A 17,824-nucleotide genomic window follows, 5' to 3' on the forward strand; every position below is an offset into this window, starting at 1 on the left:
GCTGAAATAAAAATGTGGTTAGCACCTGAAACTCACATGAATCTGTTTCCCGAGATGTTTAAGTGGTCTTACACATTTATACATTTGAATTAAAATTAAACCTTGAAAATATAGTGTAGTGCAGATTTATAACCTCATCTGTATAAAAGCTTTGAAAGCAGCTTTCAAAGATTGTTGATCAAATTATATTTGTAGATTATTTTTTTATTTGAAATAAACAGAATACTTCAATTGAACCTATTTATACTTTGATTAATTCAATTTATAACACCGTGGTGGGTAATTATAACCTGTTATCTAAATTACATTAAAAGCTATAAAATAAATAGCAGTGAATTCTGTTTTCAAATAAAATTTGAAAACAGAATTCACTGAGGAGGAGTAATGATTTGGGGTGCTGAGGAGGAGTAATGATTTGGGGTGCTTATGGTTATTTTGGAAAAAGTACAATTGGCATTTTTATTAATAAATTAAATGCTAAAGGATATAGAAATTTGTTGAATGATCATTTAAAGGATATTTCACTAACATTTGAAAACACAAGTTCGCAATCAAGAAAATTCAATTATTGGGATGGCCAGTGCTCTCATCTGATTTAAATCCCATCAAAAACATATAGGGCATCTTAACAAGATGTTTTTATGCAGAAGAGAAACAATATTCAAATGTAGATGAATTGAAAAAAACAATTTTACTTGTTTGGAAGAACATAACTTCTGTTGATTTTAGAAAACATTCAAAAAATTATGCCAAATCGAATATTTGAGGTCATTCATAATTACGGCAATAAAATAAAGTAATTATAATAAATTCAAGTTAAGATAACACGCCATATCAAAATATCAATCAAGTTAGATGCTAAGCAGTTAAATAACTTAGTAAGATCATTTATTTATATGAAAGATCCTGAATTTTTGGTGAGGTTATAAATCTGCACTGCACTGTATAAGTTTTAAACTAATCTAGCTAAAAATTTTTTTAAATAAATCAAGTAACCTAAATCAATATGATTGGTAAATAAATAAAACATAAATAATAGTTTTAAAATAAATATAATTAATAGATTTTTTTTGGAATGAAATTTTAAACCAAAACTATACAACTAATTAAAATATCAATTTTGACAACTATTTAAAAAAATGCATACTCTTACATGCCTTTTATGCATTATTAATTAAGTTTTAATATTTTTATACGTTATTATATTAAGTCATATTTTAAGTTGATAGATAGCCTGATAACTTCAAATCGATAACAAAAATTGAAATAATGATTCATGAGATTTAGGAAAGAGTCTTGCTTATTAACTCCAAGTATAAGGTATAAAAGAGAAATATACAAAATTATGATTACAGTATCTAATTATATGACAATAATAGGCTGACCAAAACACTATTTTTTAGGCAGGAGAGCACAGTGCTGAAACTTATTAAAAATTGCTTGTTATCCTGCTCTCCTATATAAAAAGAGTATTCTTATCACCTAACTATACAGAGAGGCTGAGAGCAAATATAAATGTTTTGAAAAAGCAGTAGACAAGTTTATCTTATTTATATCTAATGTATTCTAGAAAAAATGTGGTTGCTTACATTTAATGTGTTTTTTTCTTAGAAAAAAGAAAATAATTTATTTTTAATTGTTTAAATATTTATATTTAATATAAAGTTATTAAGTCATGTGCTATTAGATTCAGAGATAACTTTGATGCTGCAAAATCTGAGAACATTTTTGCTATTTTGCTTGAATAAAAATTGTTCAATGAACAAAATAGATGATTCAGTGATATAAGTTATTAAATGTTCCAGAATGTCAAACATGTGGACCATAGAGAACATTCTGTTCTAAATGGTCCACATTTATTCATTAATTATTATTAAGATCATCAACCTGAAGATTATGAAAAAATTTCTCAACGGAAAATTTATATATTGATAAATAAATAGCTATGCAAATATCCTGATGTAGTTTTCAAAGCATCTGAGTATTTTTCAGTATCAAGATGACTTTAGTCTCTATTATGTAATGACTATAAACTACAAGTTGTATCACTGATAACAAAATTGATATTAAAATTAGAAATGTTAAAAATAATTACTTTTCTTAAAGTTATATTTTGGAAAATGTTCCACTTAAGTACTTTAATACTAATCCATCTATTCAAAAAATAACAACAGTTTTTTTTTAATTTTTTCGTCAAGTTTATTAAAGCTGCTAATATAAAAAGACAATATTCTTGAAAAAAAAATTTTTTCAAGAATATTGTCCTTTTATATTAGTATATATTATATTTATATTAGTTTTATATTAGTAATTTTATATTATATTTAATATTATTTTATTTTTAAGGAGCTATTTATATCATACTGAATACGATATAAATAGCTCCTGAAAAATAAAATCAAAGAATACAGAAACTCTGTCAGGATTTAGCTGAAATAACTTTTTGTGCTATTCCTTTGATGTCCTAGAATAGAAAAACATTTACTAAAATACAAGTCATAAATATGTTTAGCGTTTTTACTAGTGATCTATTCCAAATCCCTTAAAAAGGTATTTTAGTTTAAAAATCGTTTTATGATTATTGCATGATCATCGAGCAATAATCATAGATGTCGATGATTTCATAATTTTGTTAACAATTAAAAACCAAAGTAAAAAAAAAAAATAACAAAAGTGGAAAAAATGTGTCGACAGTTTTTTTAAAACCTGTGTGTTTATATATACATTAAAGTGTGAAAAATATTAGAACCATCTTCAACCACTAAAGTTTATCATTATTCTCTAATTTCTTTATTCTGTTTGTTTGTCCGTGGTCACTCTCTCCGATTTAGCACTACAAAGTCCACAAGTTACGTCACGGTATAGGGAGGAGGGGGCGGGTTTAGTAGTTTTGTGACGGCTCATACGGGACTTGCAACTAAAGTGTTATGATGACGTGAGGAGAGGGAGTCAGGAGGTCAAAAACAATCAAAAGTTGCGTTACGTAATTTATGGACGACCCCTAGGTCAGAAAGCTATTCAGTATTTAAAGCGGCCGTGGCGCAGTGGTTAGAACGCTTGCTTTAGAAGCAGGAGACTCAGATTCGAAACAAATTTTTGACATATATTCGCGTCACGGTAAGGAAAGAGGCGTTAACTCCCTAGTTAAATGCACTTCCGCGGTGCTCTGTGACAAGACCTGTAGGTCTTCTTGGGGCACCTAAATAAAAAAAATAAAAAAGTAAAAGAAATTTAACGATTTTAATTTATTCGAACGAAATCTATGAACTATATCCACATTTCTATGTACTATATCTACATTTCTGATAAAAAAATATTGCTTTTGTTTTAGTTAATGTTTCTTAGATCCCGTTTGCCTGGAGCAACCACAACAAAAGCCCTAACCCTAATGTTTTTAGTACTCAAAAAATCAGGGTTAGAGTTGTTGTTGGGTCGGGTCTATTATCAACAGATCCGGACCCAGATCCGATTTGTATGTACGAATCATGGTTTAGATTGAGTATCAACAGACCCTACCCGTATCCATACCCGATTTACTTTACGGGTTTGGGGCGGGATATGGATCAAGACTCCCCTCGTGATTAAACAAGAACAAAAACAGTGTAATTGAAGTAGTTTTTCAGCTTTCAAGGATAAAAATATTTAAAAACTGAAGCAGTTCACCATAACAATCTATGCGTCCCTCTATGTCTTCCTGATAAAGTGTAGCTCTTATTTGATATTTATTAAAAAAGCCAATAAAACTTGGTTATTCAAGTGCTACAAGAAGATCTTACAGTCTTGTTACAGAACACTACTTGTCTTGGAATTTCACGCTGTATTCCTCAATAATGTCGCAAATAATAATTACATACTGAAACAAAGATCCGATTCCAACGTGTCGAGTCTAGACCCGACCAATTAACAGCCATTGTAGCCTTTTGTGATTCGAACTTTTTTTTCTATTGGATAAATTGATTTGTGATTATTAAGGTTAGATTGTTATCGCGGAAAAAATAACTTGGTTTTCTTTTGAAAAACTTCGTCCAAAAATAGCAAGAAATTTTTTTATGTGAGTGTAGAAGAATAAAAACTCACCCATCAATATTAATTGTATATATATACATATATTTTAATATCATTTTTTTCAGAAAAGAACATAGAACATTTATTTATGTGATGACGACAGTTTTCTCTTGAATTGAAAAAGTTGTTTTCTTTTAAATGATTCAATTTTGAGTAAATGCCAGTAAGTTTTGATAATTTATCCGTCATCACATTAAAATAGGTTATGCAGCTATTTATTTGTTCTGTACACCAGTATTTTAATTTTTTTGTCAAAATTATAAAGGGTGGATTTTTTGCTTTCTTTAAGGTGATTTGTAGAATTTCCCCCGTTTTATTTGCATAAGTCAGCGTAGTGAAAACTTTCTGCGGATCTTAAAAATTTGTTAATTTTATTGAACATTATTATTGAGCAGGCACAATTTATTAATATGTTAATATTGATATGGTATGATTTTTGCTTTATTATATAGTATGGCTGATATATCTAGAAGTAATTTATTTCTAATTCTAGTTCTAATATTTAGACATAAATTTGGAGTTAATAAATAAATAAAACTATTTATTTATTGATAAGTAAATAAGTACTTTTAAATAGCTGCTAATAGGTATGCGACTATCGCGTTTTAAGGAACCGAATTTTGCACCAAAATTTTGTGCCATCGTAGTCTCTTCAAAGTTAGCGTAATTGAGGAAGGCTTTGTGGAATAACTTTTTAGTATTTGTTACCATTATAAATTATTTTAAGAAAGAAGAATAGTTGAAGCATTAGTTCGATTTGGTTTTAACTAAACTCACTTGATTTATTAATGCGTTCATTGAAGTCAAAATTTTGGTCGTACTTCTGTGATGAAATTAATGTCTAGGATAGAGTCTTTTTTTTTCTACCCAATTTTTTTGTTTAAGTTATTCAATTATCTATGCACCTGCCAAGTTTCATTGTAAAATATTTTGTATCATTCACCCTATTTCTTGCTGCACTTTTGTTACCAAATTTACATTTTCCTTGATGTTAGCGCGGGAGTCAGAGGGGTCCATTGATTATTTATATATATATTTTTTTGTATTGCAAGTGTTGTGACTTGCATAAATAATACAGCTAGTGTTGTGACTTGCCTAAATTATATAGCAAGTGTTGTGACTTGTTAAATTTTTTGAAAGACGGCTCTCACTTTCTTTTACTTTATTTTAATCATTTTTAACGATAGACACGTGGTGTCTATCGTTAAAAATGATTAAAATAAAGTTTCATTACCGGAATTAATCATTTTAATCATTCACTAAAAGCCAAGACAAAAATATATTATATTATTTTTATAGTTATAAATAGTTATAAATTATTATCATTTTTATGTTAATATTTTATTTATTATTAATTTTGAAGCGGAAAATTTGTTTGTTAACCAAACTAAATGGCCAGCTCGTTAACCATACTGTATGGTTCTTACTTCTGTTAATGTAATAATCACATGAATAGGTATTTGCTATACTTGGTTATAAAGATGACATGTTTTTTACAGTCAATTGACTTATAACTATAGCCCCACAATAGTAGTTGTATAATTTTTTTAGTAATATATATCCAATTAAAAATAATTTTTGGTTAGAGGGGGAAGGGGCATTAGATTTCCCCTTCCCTTATGACATATTTGAATACGCCCTTCCTTATACTCCACTCTCTTATGACCACGGATGCACCACTAATGTATCTTTTAATCTAGTGGAATATGTTTTTTACTTCTTTATTGTTGTACTTTAAATATTCAATCAGATATTTCAAGAATTGAAAAATTTTGATATTATAGACTAAAACATTATCAACATATCTACTAAGAGTTTTACATTCATCTCCCATATTTGGTGGTTGTCTTTGATATTATAAAATTGCATTTAATTCTTATTCTGAATTCAAATTCTGAATTCAGATAAAATAAATATAGTCAAGACTTTCAACAATCATTCAACTATTCTATCTGGCAACTTCAGGTAATCTAGTTTTTTAAAGTCAGTTTTTTTGGTTAAAAGTCATGGAATGGTGGAATAAATGTTCCTTGCCGGTAAAAAGTGTTAACATAATAGTGATTAGTGAAAAAGCAATTGAATTAGTTCAACGTGTAATTTTAATTTTTGTTTTTCCAAAAGAAATTCAATACTTCCCCAATACAATTGTTTATCACTTTCACATCTTAGAATAAAAAAGTCATGTCCAGTTTTTAAAGCATGAATCAGGGACTCAAGGCAGAAAAAGTTGTTAAAAAAACAATATTAAACTTACACTGAAAGATTGCGGCTTCAATAAAGTTTAAAAAAAAGGTATCTAATAACTCTACGTCTGACAAAGTAGTTAGGGTATAGGTTAATAGGGTTGTAAATATCATTTAATATCTTAAGATATTAAAATCATACCATAATTCTTAAATGTTGTTTTAATTTAGGATCAAGAGGCAATAACTGTCTGATTAAGCAGTTGGAAACGACCCCCCTATGTGAAAGAGAGTTTTATCCAAAGTTAAACGCGATTTAGTCATACTAAATGAATACCTCAAAGTCTGGCACTTTTTCCAAGAGATTCTACAAACAAAAAAGTCCCTGCCTCCGTTTTTAACGAAACTTCTCTCAACAGAGAGAAGATCAACAGAGTCTAGCTTATCTGGAGTGGAATTGCCAAAGCTTTCGTTTGCTTTTGTCGGACAAAAGCATTATTTTGGCTATGGATTTTAGTCTTTTCTCTTGATGCGGAATGATGCGGAATAAAGGATAATAGGCAAAAACTAGGAGAAAAGATTAAAAGCCACCGTTCTGATATTCAGCACAGAAATTACTACATCGATTGGAAATCAGCTATTGAAATCTTGAAAAATCAGACTGGGATTGATTCAGAACTTGAAAAGTCAATAAGAAATGAGGCATCTAAGTGGTATGAAATTTTACGTTGCGTCCTTGACGTCACTCTCCATTTAGCTTCAAGAAATCTAAGTTTTTGATATCTGTTTACAGGTTAAATTCATAAAATAATTTTAGTGTTGTTTGAAATTTTTATCTATATGTAATCTTTATTTCAATGTTACGCTCATATTTGTGTAGGTTCATCAAACATGCTGGACGAGGATGATAATGGTAACTTTTTAGCCACCCTTGAGCTTTTGGGGAAACACAATAAGACACTCTAGTTATATCTAGAAGAAATTTCTTGACACTAAAAACAAGGAATGGAAGCGCACTATTTGAGCAGGAGAGCTCAAAATGAGTTTATTATGGCATGTGGGTAAATTATTTTTGCTGCTATTGTCAAAGAGATCCAAACAGCTATTTTTTTCCGTATTTGTTGATAGAACTCCGGATGTGTCTCATACGGAACAAATCACTTTTGTTCTTCGATTTGTCCGTCTTAAGAACAACAATATTAATCTTTAATTTATTTTATAAATTGTAAAGGCAAAGTTGTTCAACTGTAATCAAGTTTAAATAATAATCATAATAACAGTAATAATAATAATAATAGTAATAATAATAATAATAATAATAATAATAATAATGATAATAATAATAAAAATAACAATATTAAAAAAAGCAATGCTTATAATAGTGAGAGTTTGAAATAGAATAGTGATATAAAAAATACTATTACTTTAAGAAAAAGTTAAGAAAGAGCAAGTATTAGTAGTAATAAATCAGCATTGAAATGAAGAAAGTAGTAGAAAAGAATTTTATAAAAGATCAAGTATTAGTAGTTATAAACCAGCATTGAAGCGAGTAAAGTTAAGACGGATAGTAGGTAGTTAGCAGTAGAGTAGCATAGGAATTAGGAAGAATACTTGTTTTATAAAAAATTAAGTAGACTGTTTTTGAATTTGGAAATTGTACTGAGAGATTTTAACTGTGAGGGGAGACTATTCCGTGTGCATATACTCTGATATTTAATAGATTCATGGTCGTAATAAACAGTTCTATGTTTAGGTATAGATAATTTGAAGCTTTTAGCTGATCGAAGTTGGTAGCGAGAATTTTTTTTATAAGTAAAAAAATTAGTAAACGGAGTAGGTAAGGTTTTATGTTGCTGTTTCCAAACAAGCATAGAGTTGGAGTGTTGAATAAGGTTTTTAAATTTAGTTATTTTTGATATGTAGTAAAGGGTATTAGGGTCAGAGTTAAAATGAATTATAGATTATTTTTTGAGCTTGATTTTGGAGGTGAGATAATCTTTTAAATGTTATAGATTGGGTTTGTCCCCATATTTGACAAGCATATCTAAGATAAGATTCAAAAACAACATGGTATATGTTAAGGAGCGTTTAAAGATTAAGATAATATCGGATTTTGGCCATCATATCGTTGGACCTGCTAAGCACCTTCAGTGCTTAATCTTAAAAATGGGATGCAAAACTTAAATTGGAATCAATTTTGATACCAAGATACTTGATATGACGTAATTAAATTGCAATGTTTTCAAAATCGCAACTATTTTTAGAAATATATAAGATCCAATACTTAAAGTAGAACTTTTTTTGACGTAAAAGACAAAATAAAATGATAACGTGAGAAAAAAAACTTGCTCAAAAATTGCTATAAAGCTATTCGCTAGTTCATTAACCAACTGAGGGTGAGCCTTCCATCCGTTATATTGGTTGCAATCTATAGAAGGCTTACTTGTCAAAAGTGTTAGTAAATGTTAAGGAATGATATTAAATGGTTATTCATAACCATTAGGGTGTACCAAAAGCATACTTTTTTTTCTCCAGGATGGAGAAAAAAAAGTATGCTTTTGGTACACCCTAATGGTTATGAATAACCATTTAATTTCATATTTTCTTTGGTACACCCTAATGGTTATGAATAACCATTTAACCTACCTGTCAATTTTTTCCCATTCTCTGAAGTCCACTGAGGCTAAAAATCAACAGAAAAAAAAGTGAAAATGTTTAGCAAAAAAGTATCGTCTCGGAAATATGCCTAAGTTTATAAAAATGTACACTTTCTCGTAAGTCTTGTAAAAAAGACAAATAAACTTTCTTCAAATCTTATCCATAAATATTTTTATTTTGCAATAATAAAAAACAACCTCATCAAATGGTTTTCATGCACCAAGTAAACACCTTTAAGAATTCCCGTATCAATAGATTTGTGCTCAAAAACATGCGTAACTTAGAGTAGAGCTCAACAAAAGGGTGTACCCGAAATGGTTTTTTTTTTCCTTCTCTTGAAAACATTTCTCAAGTTTTTGCCATTCTCTGAAGTCCACTCCCAGCCAACATTGACAGACGGGTACGGTATGATTTTTGTCTGGGCTTACGGGAACGGCATTTAAACGGGTAAGTGTTTTGGTTTCCGGACGGGCCCCATATGGTTTAAAAAAAAAGCAAATTTGCTTGATGGGTTTCATCTGGTTTTTATCAGGGCCAAAGGATCTGGGGATTTGACGGGTTTCCCATAAGGTTCCTAAAAGGTTTAAACTGATAATTAAAAAAATCATAACAAAACTTTCTGGATACCATTTATAATTCGTATTGTGCGTGAAATAAATTCAAAAATTTAACTTTTATGCATTATTTTTTTATGTATACATAATACTTGCATTGTAGTTAAAGAAAGTTTTTTTTCGATGTACTTTTTCACTGTGAAACTCCAATAAAAAGACATTGTTTTTAAAATTTCATTTATTACCATTATAAAAGAATTTGTTTATATTTTTTCATAAATAAATTTACAAAGTTTAACATATATGTTTAACAGATGTTCCAATTACTATTAAGCATGAAGTTACTATTTCATTGAAACACAGTTTGCATTTTTACAATGATCAAAATATAAAGTTTTGTTTCTGCTAGTGATGATAATAACTACTTTGAGTTTAATCAAAACTTTGGTTTAGTCAGAAACATTTGAAAAGAGCAAACAGGCGAATGTTGTGATGGATAAGTTACATTTAGGGAATTTAAAGCTTTTAAATCCTTTTTACACATCCAATGTTTTCCATTGATTTTTCTATATTTTATGCAACCAAAATGACTGATGTTAACAAAGTTTACCCACCGTGAGATATAAATATTAGGTGTTTACATATAAATGCAAAAAATGGCATTATTGTTATGGATCTACCTCATTTTTTAATCATTGATATTTTTTGACTTTGATTTAAAATTGTACGTTTGTAATATTAACAATAATATCATAATATACATAATATTATGTATAAGTTATATATTATTTATATATAAGTTATTTTTATATAATTATATATTATTATAAATAATATTATTAATATATTATATGTAATATATTATATATAAAATAATTATTATATATAAAATAATATATATAATTATATATTAATTTATATATAAGTTATTATTATTAATAATAACTTATATATAAATTAATATATAATTATAGAATGCAAAAGTTCATATCTATAAAAATAAAATTTTTATAGATATGAACTTTTGCATTCAAACTTTATTTATAAAACTTTAATTTAACTTAATAACTTTAGCATAAATAACGATAACTAAAAAAAGTTATTATTTAGACCACAACCATATGCTTATTTATTACAACTGAGTTATAATAAGTTGAACACTGTTTTTGTTTTCCATAACTTAATTATAAAATGTTGGGATAAAAGTATTAAGTTCCAGGTCATAGGTCTTATATGATATGTATCTTATGTATATCTTGTATTTTGTAGCATGTTTAAGAATATTTCTGCTTAGTGCACTCTGACTGTTAACAGTATTTGCATACTGAGTAAAAGTGACTTTAACAACCAGAATGTATTTTTGATAAATATTAGTAATGACAGGTTAGTAAATATAATTATAATAATAATGGTAATAACTTTTGTTTATTAAAATTAGTGAAAGACTTATGTATGATAAAATTGCATGAACTTTGGGGGACAAATATAATGGGGTAAATATTACCCTTGTTTATTACCACAATTGGAATAATGTAAGAAAATATTATTTTTATCTAAAGAATATTCCGCAAAAATCAATACTTTCTTAAGTATTAAATATTATAAAAAAACATGTATTAAAAAAAAAACATGTATATAACAACAAGTATAAAAAAAAAACATGTTTGTAATAAATAAATAAGTATTCAAGTACAAAAAAAACAAATGTATTATGATAAAGTATATAATCTGTAAGTTAGGGGTTGCAGCTGATATTTCAGCTTCAGCTTTAAACTCATTAGCTTCCAACTAAAGCCGAAGCTGATCAAGTCATTTCAATCAGCTTAATAGCTAATGGTAAAATTTTTAGAGATTTGTTTAAAAAGTGGTGCCCAAAAACCTAATTCCATTTTTGATTATCTACCTAATTTTTTGGTAGAGTTCAAAATTCTTCCAAAAGATGGTTTATCTATTAAAATATTGAGTATGAAGTCAATCTTGCTGTTATCGTATGTGATGCACCAGCTAGAGCATTTGTAAAGTGTGTTAGGATTATAACTCAAAATGGTTATAACTGATGTAAGCGTTGTGTTCAAAAACGAGAGTGGTGTGGCAAGATAATACTCCCACATATTTTATCAATTTTAAGTATTGACTCAGATTTTTGTCATCAAAAACATTCGGAACATCTTAGTGGTATGTTAAATGGAATTAAATTTTGACATGGTGACAAAATTTAATTCCATTTAACACACATAAATCCTTTAGATTTTATGCATTTAGTATGCTTAGGGGTATGCAAAGACTCATCAACTTATGGTTAAATGGCCCAAATGTTGTAAATTGTCTCAGATTACAGTCAATACTTTATCTGGCGGATTGTTCCAGATATATTGTTACATTCCAAGAATATTCTCTAGAAAACCAAGGTCTTAATTAGATATTAAAAAATGGAAAGCAACTGAACTTAGGTTTTTTTTAGTATATACTGGGCCAGTTGTTTAAAGGGGATGATTTAGCTATCAAAATCTATTCAAACTTATTAGTACTTTCAGTTGCAATTCTAATTTTATAATGTTTTATTTTGTTCAAAAATATGTTGATTTTGCTCGTCAGTTACTAACTTATTTTGTGCAGTTATTTGGTGAACTTTACGGTAAGGATCAACTAGTTTACAATGTCCATTCTTTAATACATATAGGAAATGATACAGTTAAATTTTAAGTACTTGATACATGTCCCTTGTTCAAATACAAAACTTTTTCAGATCAATTTAAAAAGCTTGTTCAAAGAACAAAGTGTTGCTCAAATAAACACGGACAAGGGTATAAACAGAAGTTTAGTATTCCTAATTTTGATGGATCAGCAACCATTGCATGGAGACACTGTTAACAATTTAAAATTATCAAGGTTTTATATATATATATATATATATATATATATATATATATATATATATATATATATATATATATACATATATATATATATATATATATATATATATATATATATATATATATATATATATATATATATATATATATACAGCGTGGAAAATAACGGGCAGTCAACGGTTACTGACCGCCCGAAATGACTGAAATTGTTATTTTGACCTCTCAAAATGAATACTTCCCGGTCAAGGTTGACCGGTTGAAAAAAAAAAAGTTATATAACGTTTGACAAATTATCAGGATGTCTTTGAAAATGCATTTACCAAAATTTCATAAAATGTAAATCTTTGAAAAAAGCTTCTAAAATAATTTTATAGTTTGTACGCTACTTTAAAATCGCTTTGTTTGTGAGTATTATAAATGACGTAAACTATTAAATTTTTTTGCTTCATTTATCAATACTAATTTCATTTTACTGGTGGTGAAATCCATAACTGCTTTTTTCATAAATGATTGAAGTTCTTATTTTATTATTGTTTTAATAATATTATAATGTTAACTAAGAACATTTTTTTATTCCTACATTTTATTTATATCATTTTATTTATTTTTCTAATAACTATTTGCTTCCAATCGCAATGAAAAATTTTTTATTTTTTATTTTTAGTTTAATTTATCCGTAGTCAATAAAACTTACAAATTATCGACTAAGAGCCGCACACCAAGCCCCTCTGTGATAAAAATAAATTTTTTAGATTTCAATTAGTTAAGACTCTGGAAAAAAGAAAGTTCGTATTTGAAATTGTCGAGGTTCTTTGTGTTCACCGCATTTTGGGTCAAAACATTCCGTGGGTTGACAATACAGTCGGTGAGGAAATTTTTTCTTTATGAGGAGTTTTGAACAAGTTGTCGTTTGAGTTGCTTTGTGTCTCCACGCGGTCGAAGACTCTACTTTAAAGACTCTTTGTTCGGTTGATGCTGAGTGACTGAGAAGTTAACTTTAATATTTAGATAAATTTAAAATTACCAAATGCGCAATTGCTTTTTTTTTCTACTATTGAAATCTTAAAAATATTGTAATATAAAGTTTCGTTTTAAGTAACATAAATAATTTCGATAGTATTTCATAAAACGATTGTCATGATTTTATTAAATACTAGTTCAGCTTCTGCCGGCGAGAGGCATTAACATTATTATCAACTAATTAACATTAGCAGTTTATAAAATGATTTTAAATGAAAATGAATGAAAGATATAAAATGATACAAATGAGATATAAAATGTGCAATCATTTTTCTTTTTCAACGTCGGTAACGACTGAAGTTCTTATTTAATTATCATTTAAAATTAATGTAACAAAGAACATTTTCTCCTTCTTTTTCATTTGTTTTTCTCATAACCTTTTCCCACAATTTCCGAAGTCATAGCAACGAATGAGTTATTTTTAAATAAATTTCAAATTAACAATTGCTAATTTGCACATTTTTTATATTATTAAATTGTAAGAGAATCGTCTAACATCAACTCTTCAAAATGGAGGCGACTAATAAGAGACAAACAACACTTTCATATTTAACACAAGCAGGATCAGAATTAAAACCACCTGTTGAAAAGAAGAAAAAACTCAATAGTAGAAAATTACAGCTAACAACAGCTCAAAAATAGGTAAACACTACTCTTGCAAAATATAATGCTAATGATTGGCTAAGATATTAAATAATGGAAATTATGTTACACCATTAAAATGTACTGTATGTCGTCAGTATGCTAAACAAATTGATATTTATAAAGGGTATATGCTGGAATGGGGAAGCGATGAAGGTAGTTGTAGGATACAGCACAGTGCCGCAGTTGATCGCGCAAATGGTTTGCAACGTCAAAGAGCCTACGAATTAGCAATGAAAAGTAAAGGAATGGATGTAAGCGAACAAAATGATAAATTAAGCAACCTGCAGAAAGAAATGCGGCAAACTGATATTTTATCGGGCCTGAAAACCATGACCACGAAAGATCTAAATTTAACAAGAAAAAAAGTCGAGGTAGGATACTTTATTGTCAAAGAAGAGCTTCCGCTTAGCGTATACCCTAAAATACTACGTTTGGAAGAAAATCATGGTGTAGAGTTTGGCCAAACGTATAGAAATAAAATAACTTGTGAAACTTTTATTGATTACTTTGGATTGAGTTTGTAAAATATTCTCACGAAATTAAAAACACGAAATTACTTCAGTATTTTAATTGATGCATCAACAGATGTATCCGTAATTGAAAAAGAAGCTATATTTATTATCAGTTTCGATCCTACTCCAATAGGAAAGACCGAGATGAGCGTTGAGTGTTCTTTTCTTTCTATTTCTGATCTTCAATATGGAACATCTGAAGGAGTTTTCAATATAATCAGTCATTCCCTTGAATCAAAAGGTATCAAAAATTTTTGAAATTAAATTAGTTGGTTTTGGTGCTGATGGCGCAGCTGTAAATAGAGGAAAGTAGGACAAGTGTAAATGTATTACTTCAGAAAGAAATTCGATGGATAACTTTTGATTGGTGTGTTGCTCATTGCCTTGAGTTAAAGATAAGTTTGCAGAAATAAAAACGTTTAATGATGTCAATAATATCATTTTGAAAATGTATAACATTTATAAAAATCCCCAAAAAAGTTACGACAATTAGGAAAGCTTGTTGCTACCCTTGAAGAGGATAATTCATTTGAAATTGTAGGTATTCGCCCCAAAAATCAGTTATATTGGGATTTCTTTTTCAATTTTATCTATAAAAAATACTTTATAACATAATATACTTTATTACATGCTCGTTTTTTTTATACAACAAAAGTTCTTTTAAAAACAGTGTTTTGAGCAATAAAAACTTTTTATAAAAGAAAACACTTTTGAAATAATAAATAAGAACACGATGAATTGCACATAAAATTCAAGCACTTGATATGATCTCAGACAAATATGGAGTATATATAAAATATCTCGAAAACATGACTGCAGATTTCAGTTTTACTCAAGCAGAAAGAACAAAGTTGAAAAGGTATCATCAGAAGTGGAATCATGGACGAATACCTCTTTATTTAGCATTATTCATAGAGTTTTATCGCCAGCAAAGTTGATATCTTTATCTTTTCATAACAATGAAATTGATTCCGTAGCATCATCTGGATTTATTGAACAAACTAAAAAACAGTTAAGTTGCTTGAAGAAAAAAGAATTTAATGATTTACCAACAGTCAAAAGTAACAAACGACACTGGAAAGTATTCATTCCAGGATGTTGAGCTACATGACTTTACAAACGCACTAACTTTAGTTAAGAATTCAAAATCAATGATTGTAGCGTTAATTGCCGAATCCACAGAAGAGCGTTTGGTAGCACAAAATACAGTTCATGATATGTATGGAATATTAATCCTAAACACTGGTGGCTGGTTTCAAAATAACGCCAATAGTTCATTTGCTGATGATAACATCGAAAAATTGTATGACTTTTATAATATGCTGTTACGTTATGCTGGCTTCACTGGGAGTGTAAATAATATGTTAGATGCTTGGCATAACTTAGTTGATTACACTATCAAATATTTGGCACCAGATAAAACTGAGTACCGTTAAGTATGGTATCAAATTTTTTCGAGTTCTATGAAAAAAGATTTTTTGTCCAGTTCTACTTCTTGTTGAATTGTTGTTCGTATTGCCTGCTTCGAATGGAAAGGTTGAGCGTCTTTTTTCTCTTATGGATAGAATTAAAACTGACACAAGTAATCGCTTAACTGAAAACGGCTAAATAATTTAATTCGGGTGTGCACTGATGAAACAAATAGTGAAGAATTTGATGTGAATCCTGCCATTGAATTATAGACCGAAGACATTGCGAAGGCCTACTCAAGAAAGTCTAAAAATTTATTCAAAAAAAGCAACAAAAAAACTATAAAAACATAAATTGATTTAATTAATTAATTGATTAATTGTATCGTCATCAGACGAGTCTTTAGATTTAAAATCGTCTTTCGATTAAACTTTGGATAATGAATCAGATGAAACGTATCTTTAAAAAAACATTTTTAAGTTACATAAAACTTTGTTTTTTCTACCTTACGCAATTATCATAGTAGTATTACATAAAACGATACTTGATTAAGTATTCAGTTTAAATTATTTAGATATAATATAAAAACATAAATTTTTTATTTTTATAAAAAATAGAATACAAATAAGGAATACGAGTTCGTTCAATTTAAAGTATCAAGTTATTTTTTTATTTAAAAATTTTCGTCATGCAGAATAATTACTATAATGAAAATTTAAACCAAAAAAAGATTAAAATTTTTACCGCCCAAAAATAGCAATTGACCGTCAATTTTATGTATTAGCCGGTCAGTTTGACCGCTCGACTTTGATTTCTCATTTTCCACGCTGACATATATATGAGATATATATATATATATATATATATATATATTTATATATATATATATATATATATATATATATATATATATATATATATATATATATATATATATATATATATATATATATATATATATATATATATATATATATATATATAGTGGGTTGCATAAGTACCACTACTTTGTGTGAAATTTTTGTCTTTTTCACAATTAGCTTTGAAACCAACTAATTAATACAATTTAAAGCGAATTAAATGTCTTAATTAATTGATTCTCTATCGAATGGTATATAATTGGAACTTGTTAGGTTAACCAGTCTTGAGTAATTAATAATTTAATTAGAGTATACCTGCATTTCTAATTTATAACATTTATCTAAGATGAATATGAAATCAACACAAAATTAATTGGTTTCACAATGACATGGCAAATTAAACTTTGATTATTAAGAGTTAGATATTTTTATATTATTTTAATCAGTATATATTAATTATTATTAAGAATTGTATATTTGATTTTATTTTAATCCTAATATGTCATTGCCGCTTTCATTTTAAGAGTAGGGGAACATGGGGTAAGATGACGAATGGGGCAAGATGAAAACCTACAGTTATCTCTTAAGCAAAACTAAATATAACAGTTGACTTTAGCTGAAAGGGAAGTAGATTAGTTTTACTAGATTTATCAATGGTTTCTTTTTAAATATTATTTTTGTGGCGAAAGTTAAGTATTAAAAAGTTTTTCCGACATTGAGAAAAAAACTTTTTATCCTCGTTTTACTTGATTTATTACATCGCTACATCACCAGCTAAAGGTAAGCGAGAAATTTTTATTTAATTTGATGAAACTGGAAGCCATACAAGAAGTATTAGGCTATGATAATTTGGTTATGTACTGATTCTGATTCATTTTAAAGATTGTATTAGCCTGGGGCAAGATGACCGGGGCAAGATGGCTTGTCCGTAGTCTATATTAAACGGAAGTTTACTTGTACTGTTTGCTATTCTTGTATTGTTCAGTAATTATTTTATTACAAAATACAATATTTGTTTGACAATAGTTTTATTTTGTTGCG

The sequence above is a fragment of the Hydra vulgaris genome, chromosome 03, assembly GCF_038396675.1.
Source record: "Hydra vulgaris chromosome 03, alternate assembly HydraT2T_AEP".
NCBI lineage: Eukaryota > Metazoa > Cnidaria > Hydrozoa > Anthoathecata > Hydridae > Hydra > Hydra vulgaris.